Raw genomic sequence first — 12,616 nt, 5'->3', positions numbered from 1 at the left:
CTTCGCTCATTTGCTTCTGTACTCTTCTCATTTTGCCCATCTCCAGAGAAAAAAAAATCATGGGCATTACTTTGTGATTGATCAAACGCATTTCAAGAAATGGACAGATACAAAAAATCTGTTAATTACTGTAATTATTATTTATAATCATAATGAAACTTTCTGATATTCAAGAGGAGGAAACAAACCGCAGCGTTCCCTTGAAATGTCTTTTCTTGTCAAATTAACGACGTCTGAAAATGTCAGTTTTGTGATTTGGAGGGAAATCCAGGGGCTTGACACTTTTCACAATCCATTAGGTTTCACGATACCGTGTGATTGCGATACCATACGGTATCCAATCTTCAGGTCGTCTGTCAAGTTTCTGAGGTACTGTTGATTAATATTGGTAGCATCAATTTTATTGGGTCCAAGGCTCAAGCATGCCAAGGGATGATTCTTTTGCTTCTCTGATAATTTTTTACATATCCGTTATAGTGCAAGGATCATCAAGGGCCCATATTCTGTCTGATTTATCACATATTCTTTCGCTTTTTGGTCACAATTATATATGAATGTTTTCATTGAAAGTCTCGGATACCCCCCCCCCCCTCTTGCTTTCTCCCTCCCTCTCTCTTTTTCATATCTTCCTTTTCCAGTTTCTTCTTCATATTTACAGCACTGATTTTTCTTCTTATTTTGTTTCATGTTTTTTTACTCTGAGCATTCATCATTTTTCTCCTCGCTTCTCCAGCAATACACCATCCCCTCTCCACAATCACCACTATACCACCACCATCACCACCACCATCACCACCACAACCACCATCACAACCACCACCAACACCACCACAACTACCACCACCACATGGCCCTAAGGGAACATTTTTTTTACCCCGAGCATTCACCATCTTATCTTCGCTTCTCCAGCATTACACCTCCCAATCGCCACCACCATCACCACTACCACCACAATCACCACCACCACCACCCGGCACCACCACTACCACCACCACCATCACAACCAACACCACCATCACCACCACCACCATCACCACCACATCTTCACTTCTCCAGCATTACACCTCCCCATCACCACCACCATCACCACTACCACCACCATCACCAACACCAACACCAACACCACCACAACTACCACCATCACTATCACCACCACCACCACATGGCCCTAAGGGAACATTTTTTTTTACTGGGGGTGCTGATGTAAATTTGAAAAAAAAAATGGTTTCCACTACTAAAAGAAATGGAGATCTACAAAATGGAGATAAAAATCACTGGCAGATCCATGGGGGGGGGGGTCAAAGCCGGCCCGTGCCCCCGCCCCCTCCCCCTTGAGAAGCACACCTAATATTTGTAATGTAATAATGCCTTTAAAAAACAGAATTGTGCTCCCCCTTTGAAGGGGAAGACCCCCCCCCCCTTTTTTTTCGCTTGTGAACTTTTTTTTCCAGCACCCCCGCTTCCCAGGGCCATGCACTACCACCGCCATACAAAGCCGTCCATGCAGATCACAAGATATTAACATTATTACGTTTTTGTTTAATAAAAAAGTGTTGGCAGGGGCGGCCAAGGTCAGCCCCTGCGGTTCCGCGGCCTCAGCACCATATCCCTTACCCCCATCTCTCCCCACCCCTCCCCCTCTCTCTCTTCTACATTAGTTTTTAAATCATTTTTATCCTCACTTAAATTCCCTGCCTTGAGCAAAATTTTTCATTTTCTTCAAAAGAGCGATGACTCACCCCTGTGATATATCAATTTCTTCAACCCTTTCCTATTTCCCCCCTTTTGTATATTGGACTATTCTGTTTCGAGATCAATCATGCGGAACACCTCCGTCGATCTCAACGCTATACTCAATTTGCCTTCGGGTTACCTTTGGGTTGGTGTATTACTAAAAAGGGGTGTGTAGCTAAAGTTGCAGGTGCATAGGGGAAATACCGAAAGGAATTTGGCGAATGTCAGCCTACCAGCCTTCGTGATGTGTGTAAACGCTCTCATCTCATTGGTGTAGTAGCCGTTAGTACGTAGGAGGAACTAATATAACGGGACAAACTAAACAGTGATTTACTAATCGTATCTTTCTTATTCTTGGACTTATCATGGTGTGAATTCCTGTTGGATTTGAGTAGCTTCTACATCACAGTACAAGTGAGCGGCGGCTGAAATTTGAGGTAAGAAAACTCGGAAATAACCTTTAAGATTTAAGTGTGGTATAAATCTTACCGAACTGACATGACTGATATTCGCATTCTCTCCCCATTGACTGGTATATTACCGCACCAGTATGGGATACGAACGAGTGCAGAGGGGTAACTGGACGGGGAGCGTCCCGGCTCTGTACACACACGCCCTTGCCTCATAATCATATTAATTTTACGATCCAATATACTAATCCCGTTACCAGTACTAGTCACCATGACTGTCTTATGACAGTGAATTACATATCTGTTCGATGCAAAAAGGAAACCCAAGAATTCATGAATAGCCGTGATTCCAGTACCGTCGGATGCTGACAAAAAGTTACAGGACCTTACCTATCGTGCAATTCGTGTTTGAGGTCATGTAGTTCCGAGTATACTCGCCTTCCTATTTAACAATGTAGTTACTTATACTAGAGTATGCAGAATACATGTGCAAATATGTCAATAATAGGAATGCATAATGTTCATCCCATTGGTAAAACAATCTACTTTATTTTATGGTTTACTGAATGGATTTCTGACTTGATATTCCTAATTCTAAAACCGTATTTCTTTTCAAAATTTTACTTTTATTTTGGGGTCCTTGCATTGGACCACAGAGCTATGGACCTTGATCTATAGTTAAGTGCGTGTATGTATTATACTGAATTAAGATTATGGCTGGATTGATGGTTGTTAATTGAAGTAATGAGAAGGCCTTAATGAATAAAATGAAACAAATAAACCATCATGAACATGATTTAGTCAATTCACATGCATATGTGAAATGAGGTAAAGTTGTTGGCAGGAGGTTTATTTCCAATTCGTCTAATGCCGATTCGTCCAATTGCCAACTCGTCTACTATCATTCGGTCCATCATCAATTTGTCCACTCACCACATGGTCTACTTTCATTTAGTCTAATGCCATTCCATTAGGTATACCATTTGGTATAATTTGACGAAGTGTTAAATTGTGCAAAGTGAATGAAAATGAAATGGATATTAGACCAACTGGATATGAGACGAAATGGTCATAGACGAAATGGTTATTAGACAAAGTGATGATTGGAATGGACAAAATAGTTGTTAGACGAAATGTTGATTGTCTGAATGGCATTAGACGAAATGGTTATTAGACACTGAAGTGAATGATTGGAATGGACAAAATAGTTGTTAGACGAAATGTTGATTGACTGAATGGCATAAGACTTAATGAAGGTAGATCATGTGATGAGTGAAGGAGTTGGCAGTAGACGAACTGGCAATTTACTGACAGGAAGGTGTGTTGTTTGTAATTACTTACACGCACAGGAATGTTGTTTACTTTTCAAAGGTCATCCTCCACTTCACCTCTATTTCTTTATTTGTATGGTAAAGCAAAAACTGAATGACCTTTGAACTTTGAACTTCTTAAGGTGAACTTGCATTGCATTCCTTAGTGAAGGGAATCGGTTTCTGATAACGTTACACACATCATGATCATAGCTCCTTGATCATACAAACCCGGAATAAAAGTTATCCCCATAGCTAGGACCAAGGAGCTTCCAAGCTCCTTGCTAGGACGACATCGTATAACCAAGGAGCTGTGTTGGAAGCTCCTTGGTAAAACATAGACCTGGAAGTGGAAACTTGACTCCAGAAACATCTTCATTTACAGTAGATTGATAGTAAGTTCAATAATAAAGTTTCAAATACGTGGGGTCAGTCAATGTCAAAGGGAAACCTGACACCCTGAGAATGGATTTGGTCAATACGAACAGAACATGCTTATCAGATTATTATATAAAGCAATAAAATGTTATTTCAGCCTGTTATGTATGAAGAATGACTGAGGAATAAATCGTGAACATGCCATCCTTTTTACACTATATTTCTTGATTTGTTTTCTATTCATTTATTATTCTTAAATCTGAAATTTCTATATCAATCACTTAAACCAAGGAGTGAGATCTAAGTTCTAACCATTTATAGTATGAATCATGGTATTTTTAATATGCCTCGCGTTTAACTATTTCCCCATTATAATGATGAATCTACGGGGATGCTCAATTTACCTCAAAATTATTACTACCCGACTTGTTTTTCTATGGTGGAACAAAAGTTCATCGGACACAGTTGGATGCATTTTCTTGAAACGACCTTACGATGACCCATTGAGTTGGACAAAGGATTATAAACTTTATAAATAATTAATGAGCCGCCACCATCGAAATCAAATCACGCCTACATCATGTACCTAATGGAAATTAGGAGTGTTGTTTGTGTGGAAATCTGAATAATTGGTGACTAAAATGAAAAGAAAAACTGATTTTACAGAGAGACCCACCCCGCCAGTCCAATCATATTACCACATCAGCAAATCAGCAAGGATATTTCCCGTGAAGACGTGTACCACTACCACGTGTGCCATTTTCATGGGTTTGTTTATGAAAATAAAAATTTACTAGAAAAGAGGGTTCTGTGTTTTTCACCATTATGACTGATGGCTGTTATGTAGGGAAGGGGGGGGGGGGGGGGGGGGCTTCCAAAGAAGAACAAAATCACTTTCAATGGGTTATGCAATGGTTTCAGTGTAATTTACTTTTTGAAGGTGCACGATTATGCCAGAAATGGCCATTGTGAAGAGCATGAAATGATACCAGAGTTAGAACTGTTGTAACTTTGCCACTATGGGAACTACCATGGCAACAGTGCTCAACAGCCAATCAAAATCAAGATTGCCATTGTAGTTGCCATAATGGTAAAGTTACAACAGTTGTAACTCTTTATGAAACGGGCCCCTGAACATGCACCCAAACCTTACTTCTATATACAGCCCACAACTCAGCCAATCCCTTTCTCTTTCGTAATATTTTGTCCGAAGAAGATGTGATGTACATGTAGATCTGCTGAATTGTTCCCAAAGTTCCTCGAAGAAACGAAAGTACAACAGTCCACCCGTCCTATCATCAGTGTAGATTTAGGTTGAGTCATCTCATGTGTCCTTATTGAATTCGTATACTTTGCTCGTATAGCGTGAAAGACGTTTGTCTGCGAATGGCGTGAATGTCCTCCCGTTTGAATAGTGTACTTTATTTCAACCCTAAATCTCTAAATAGGACGTATTATTATCCCAATACAGTAGCCTAAACACCAACAAAGGCAAATCGATTTTCAATCCCATTGTTATTTTGAGTGGGGGATCAGAAAACAAACCCAGTTAATTCCAACCTAAATCGTATCACAAACGGTCGATATCTGGTAATGTATGTACTCGATTGACCATGTGTTTTAACTGTTGTGTGATTTAACATCTGCACAATTTGCTCGAATTATGGTAAAATAAAGGTGGTAGATACACACATTAAAAACACTGTTTAAGATTTTATACAACGCTGTTTGCTATGAACCTTACAGTATTTGTTTAAACGTTTAAACAATCATGTTTAATTTATTGAAGATTAGATATTGAAAATTAAACTTTTTTGCTTAAGATTTAAACACTTGTTTAAACTGTTTAAACAATACGGTAATAGTAAACAGCGTTGTATATTTTTTTACTGTGTAGGCAGCATCAATTTTCAATATTAGGAGAGAGGGGGGGGGGGGGGGAGACCTACCTTTTCTCTCGATTACAGAACTAGGCTACATGAAGATTTACACGACTTATACCTTTATATCATTTTTTCTTCAGTCTTCCATTTTCTCCCAATGGCCCCCCCTCTTGTTATTTTTTTTCACGCCAATTGAAAAATAATGGGGGGGAGGGGCGGTTCTGCCCCACCCTCCCTCATGGGTATCAATGCTTTACTTTTTTGGCATGTGTCATCTAGCCAGGTTAGAGAATATAATTAATTTTCTAGGGCTTGTTTTATAAAACTTTTTATATTTGTAAAAACAAAGTTAAAAGCTCCTTACATCATTCAATCTGATCGGCTGATACAAAAAATATTGGGTAAAAGTCCAGCATGAGGGTGTGTCCAACCAACATTTGGCATTTCTTTTGGGAATTTGTATTCATCTAGTGTGATGAAAATTTTGCCCATTCTAAGGTAATTGCTGCTTATTTTTTAAAGCTTACTGCATGGGCAATTACTTCTCGCATTGGGTAAAATTATAGAGCTATTATATAGCTCTATGGTAAAACACTACCCCAAATTGGTTGGACACATAATTACCCTCGTGGTGAGAAACATTTTACCCAGTTTTTTTTTTTTACAGTGTATAACTACAGTATTTTTTATAGTATAGGGGTAGTAATCGATATAGAAACAGTTAATTTGCTATTAGAACAGTCCTTCATGAAACGGGACTCGCATTTTATGGTATGAAGTCTATTGTTCATGGGAGAGGAAGAGGAAAAGAAGAGAGCCAATAATTATCTGAATCATGTACACAACACATAGGCCTTTATAGTATTACGAAAGAGCCAAAATAAATACTTTCATATAAAACTGTTGAAATATCAGGAAGTCTATTCAAAATTTCAAATGGTTATGGACTACGAGAAAATCACAATAATGCTTCCCATTTTGATCATAAAACAGGAAATAAATTCGCACAACAAATGCCATATTTTGTAGGGTAGGCCTATACCTATACAGTTGCCTGTTTTAGTTGTTAGTTCTTGATGTGTTTGGACGTATCCAAGCCCCAAGCTAACAGTTGAGTGGACTCCATCAAAATAAATCTATTTGCCTCCGCCCCTAATAACAAAAGTAGGCCTTTATTATCATAGTAACATACGAATGTCAATTTTTCAGGAATAGCCATTTAGCTGAAACAGAAAGTACTTTCTCTTTTCAAAATAGAAGAGCTTTAAACATTCAGTTAATAGGAAGATTTCGGATTTCGTCGAATTACAATTATGCTTGCGGTATTATAGGCCTATACATGAACACTGCGCGTAACTTCATGTAACAAGATATTGTGTTACCGATATTATTTTGCTAAAAAGAATGAAAATAGAAGCGGTTAGAGACAAAATGCCAACGTCTGTGTCTAGTTAACAAGTTCAAAATAGGTTCAAATGATACAGGCAAGGTAATTTAAGTTGTCGTCGACAGTGCATCAACTGACTAAAAAGGCACCATTGAACGAATATCCAGACCCGCTTTCCATCCCTAATAAAAATAACCTGTTAATATAAATTCCACGTGTAATCGGCAAAATGAAAATAGCTCCATGCATTCCTGTATAGCATGTCGTGTAACATACTGTGTAGGGTTCATTTTGTACAATGTACGTGGTTACCTTTGTAGAGGGTTGATTTTAATTTGCACTTTATATCTCGCCATTTCCTGAATTCATTACATCTACCACATATTATACAACAAAACAATTTAACTTATTACTTAGTGCGAGTATCAGTATATTATCAATATTTGTTACTTCTGTATACGATCGCAGTGTCCCTCTGTGATATATTTTCTTGCTGTATAAATGCATACCTGTAACTTTTCACTCAAATTAAGCTAGTCACAACCGCTATCGTATTAAAGTTGGTTTTCAGTTTCATCTCGAAATAGATTGTTATACTAACCATATTTTGTATTCTGTCGCTCTGTTCATGCCTATGTATTATTTCCCTTTGAAAATAATTTCGACCTTGCAGGAGGAAGGAGGCCTAATGGGCGCCATTTTGTCGTTTATAATAGATGTGTGTGCATTGGGGATTTATTTCAATTGGCTGAAAACTTTGAAAGCGGGAATTTGTATAGCTTGACCTTGATGCGCTACGGATTCCCGTGATCTTAAGAACCCCGCACAAAGTCGTTGCGCAAATTGTTATGGCATTAGTGTTAAGATGCCTTCATTTGGGAATGCTTTCACGATTTCATGTTTCAATAAAGCGTAACTGAAATCAGCACAAAAGGTCTTTAAAATGTAATTATTAATTGTATTGGATGTTTAATTTGTTCTGGAAGACAAAAAGCAAGGTTACTGTTTACGTTGAGTCCTTGATGTAAACATGTAGATGTTTGTAAAGTCTACTTAGGGAATAAAAACGTGAGTGACAACGCGCGCTGGTCCACTTCATTGATTCACGCAAATATGTCTTTCATGGCTGCCCGAAAATGATTTTTCCCCCTAAAATCCAAAGCAAACCCAGAATTAATTGATTGAATCACATTTATGTCCTCTTAGTTTTATTCCCGGAAGTGCGTATGCTTCACGATGAAAACAGAAGGCCTATAAAATGACTTTTGATGTGCTGGCGAGCGAAACAGAGTATTTTTTTTAAATTTCAGTTGCTCAAGATCTCCAACAAAGGGAAGGGGTTATCTAAAGAAGTAGTCAGACGTTTATTGTATCATATCACCATTTTCATTTAACTTTCGTGTTGAAAAAAGGACTATGATGACTTTTGGTGATGTGCTGACGAACGAAACCGAGTATTTTCATTTCCGTTGCCATTGAAAGATACTAAGATGTCCAACAAAGGGGGCGGGTGAATCAAAGAAAAAGAAGTCAGAGGCGTTTTTGCATCATTTCTATCAGTTTTTCAGTGAACATTTATCATGTTTATGCATTGATCTCCCAATTCTGTGGATATTTTCTTTTGGGAGGCGGCAACTAATTCACCACAACTGATTTGACGGCGTCCTCGTGGTGTGTGTGTGGGGGGGGGGGAGAGGGGGGGGGGGGGCTGCCCCTAGTGCCGCCCGAACTCCGCCACTTTTCTCTTTGCCATCGATGATAGCTTGAAATGGGTGGAAGCGGTTTCAAGTGTAAAATATCACAGAACGATCGCTGCATGTCTGTTTACATTACCCTATACTTTGTACTATTTTGTCTGATCTATGTGTACATTGTTCATGTTCAGTGAATGTCATTCAACGCCTCCAACGTACCAACCCCAAAAAGGCAGAGTTCACACATATACTTCCAATAACTGTGAGCCCATCCAGCCGTATGCACCATAATGTACATGTAGGTCTTAGTCTTACCTTACTGATAATCAAAGTTAATCATCCATTTAGTTTGAATTAATATATGAAAACGTAGAACGAATATACACCCTTATTGTGTCCCAAAATGATACACCACAAACATGAAACATCACACACTCGACCCCTAAAACAAGACGTGCCTTCTTCGACCCCCTTTCTATGTTTTATTAATGCGTCTCGTTCAATTCAACTAAATTCTAAGCCATTTATGACCTATTTTTTTTTAACTTTAAGAGAATCTATATTCAAAACACGGCACACCATTTTCAACATCTCCTCGATTCAACGATGAATTAGGGCCTATAGCATGTCAACAAGGGCCTTCTTGAAACCTCACCCATGTAATTCTAAACTCAAAGAAATGTGGAATACCAATTTGCATGGCACAGTCGGAAGCTTGTCCCAGTATAATTGTACATGGCTTCATGTTGTTACCTTTCGGGCTGTGTTGGTTCCCACATCCGTTTATCTTGTTTACCCATGTAGGTCCATGGTTTAGCCCACCTTTTTCCTGACCGCAACAAAGACAGAAATGCCACAATAATAATGGCAAGAAGCTTCGAATATGGCAAAGAACCCTAAATTTTTGTCATACTGACATAATGGTGTGCATAGGCGGCAAAAGCAGGGGGGGGGGTACCAAAATTTATTGTTATCCTCTTCCCTATCACCGGCACTCTTAGCCATTTTTGTTTTGTTAAAAAAAAAACAGTGATCGCTACGTTCCCCTCCTGTATTACTTGAGACACATTCTTTTTAGACATTTACTTCTTTTCCCACCCTCGATGGTCATCAGCAAGAGGAGCGTGTCACTGTTAGCAAAATCACAGTGAGGTATTATCCAGCATGGGTGCAAAATACAGGGCATGGGGTAGGCAGGGGTGTTCAGCCGACCCTTTCCGTTTTGTCCGTGAAATTGGCTCAAATGTTCAATGAAGCCCGAAAACTCGATGAGTCTTTTCTTGAGTCTTGAATGTATTCCATGATTCAGCCAACTCCACGCACGGTCAGTCATCAGGTCATGCTGTTCGAAACTTCTAGCTCAGACTTTGCAGAACAAACAGGACGAGAAAGGCGTGTCAAATGTTTCCGGCTTCTTGCAAAAGAAGAGGAAGTGATTATCCGGTTCACATCAATATTCGTAACCATAGAAGTTTCAGTGTAAAAACCATGGTGTTTTGGAAGTTTATTTTGTTATGAAAACAGATGAGTTAATGACCGACGTAATTTGTGGTCTGGGATTGAAATTTTACGGGCATTTAAATTTATTTTAAAGTACCCCCTTTCAGCTACGAACCTGTAGCTCCTGCTTTCACCATCACCATCGGCTGGGAAATGTCGACTACAGTTTTAGGCCCATCGACCCTACTTCCAACCACTCGGACACTTCTGCTGATTGTAACCTCTCTCTTTTCTCTTGTATCGTGTTGTCTGTCTTTGTTGGCAATCTATCATTTGATTAGGGACATGTGACTGCTTGATGTTGTCCCTGGTCTAACCGCTGCTTTATCTGCTTGTGCTTCGATTTCCTCTATTATTTTGTTACTCAATTATATGCAGAAGTCGGAAGGACACCAATTAGATCAAGTATTTATCGGGTGGCTACCTCGCTGGTTTGACTATAATGAGCACTCAGATTATACTGCTCCTAAAATTACTTGATGTAGGGCTTGTAGGCCCACAATGCAGTGATCTTGAGTTTACAGTTGATTGCTTTTCATGTAAGCACAACGTTAGGAATATCTGTTTAGCCACGGCATAACTCCATGATCACAATACTATAATCGGGCCATGATTCATATTCTTGAAAAGGAGAAACTATGTCAGAAGTGATACAACGATGATACGATTATCCAGTGTGAACAAGGTTATGGATCATTAGAACATGTCCGACACGACAGTAGATACATGCTGTGTTCACACTGGCCCGCATAATTTTCACTGATATATCATGTAAAGGCACAATTTATTTCCATACTGCATATGCACGTACCTGTAATATGAACACCAATCGGCCAGTTGACATTGGTACTTATTAGCATGGCATCATGAATTGGCCAACTTTAATTTGTAGTGCCTTTATTTCATTGGCCAAAATTATAACGCATGATTTTCATGATCAAGAGCATTGAATATGGACCTGTTTCGGTGTTTCCTCGTTAACAACAGAACAACATTTGCACACCTTTTCACATTTGGTTTGTGATTTGGATATGAAAGGTGTGTTCTTGACCTCTTTCTTCAGCTTGGGGACTTGATGAAGTAGAAGGGGGCTTAAGGTAGGGGAAGACCTGAAGGAAGGGGAAGACCTGAATGAAAATAATGAAGGAGAGAGGAGGAATAGGAGAGGGGGAGGGGGGGGGGGGGGCTTCAGACTTGGAGAACCTATCATCAGCATGAAGATGATGAAGGATGTGGAAAGCATTTAGGGAAGATGTTGATCATGATTCTTCAGGATGAGGGACGATGCCCTGCTCATGAGCAGATGGGGGCTGCAAGATGTAAAAAGACATAAGTCACCCCTCATTGAGCTGATGGGGGGGGGGGGTGAAGCGATTAGGGGAGGTGTCAACTTCATGGAGCTAATAGAGGGGAGGGGTACGTTTTTGATAATGCTATCCACAGCAGGTGCTGATGATATGCTATCTTATGAAGATAACTGACCGATCTCTATTTGTAACGCAACCCACACACTGGTCTCTCCGTTGAGACAAGGGTATAATAGTCCCGCTCTATATATCTGCGTGTAATGCAGCACTCTTGATCTTACTCCACCGGGAAACCGCCCCATTGGGAGGCCTTCCATTTGTGGGCTGATGTCAGGGAGGAGGTACGCCAGGAATGTGGCCTGCTGTCGTATCCTCGACCCGTTGGTTATCAGCGCTGTAGCATTCTAGCCTGGTGTACTCGATCGTCCCCCTCGTGACGGCATGAGCCGGACAAATTTGGTCGGGTGACCCGCTGAGTTTGTGAATCAACGTCAACAACAACAGCCTTGCATTCATGCTAGGATATGAATACTGTCAATGGAGATTAGGCAGCCAAGAAACCCCCATAAATATCAGCACTTGTGTTTTGGTGTGATAAGGGACGGGGCACCTCCCCCCCCCCCACACACACATGCCCGAGTTTGTTACCTCTTCCATGATAACGTCACACCGTTCATTGAATTACATGTACTCAACATCTTCTGGTTGAACTCATTCTTTTCTTCAAACATACAACAGTATTAATGTATATGCCAATGTAATTAATTATGACTCGCTTACTTCGCTCGCTCGAAAAGCGACAGCCCTTTTTTAAAGGCGTTTTGCAATTTTAAGGTTTTGAAAATGAAGGAATTATTGGCTACTTTACGTGCATTTTATGTGACAAATGCGATGAAGGTTTTCAAAAATAGCCCTAATGGGGGAGGGGAAATTTTGCTCTGCCCCCATCTCGGCGAGCTTGTTTACCTGTGATTATCATAGGCCATTGCCCGACGAAGTATTATAACATGTCA

The sequence above is a fragment of the Lytechinus variegatus genome, chromosome 13 (genome assembly GCF_018143015.1).
Source record: "Lytechinus variegatus isolate NC3 chromosome 13, Lvar_3.0, whole genome shotgun sequence".
Classification (NCBI taxonomy): domain Eukaryota; kingdom Metazoa; phylum Echinodermata; class Echinoidea; order Temnopleuroida; family Toxopneustidae; genus Lytechinus; species Lytechinus variegatus.
Note: the sequence above shows the minus strand (reverse complement) of the source record.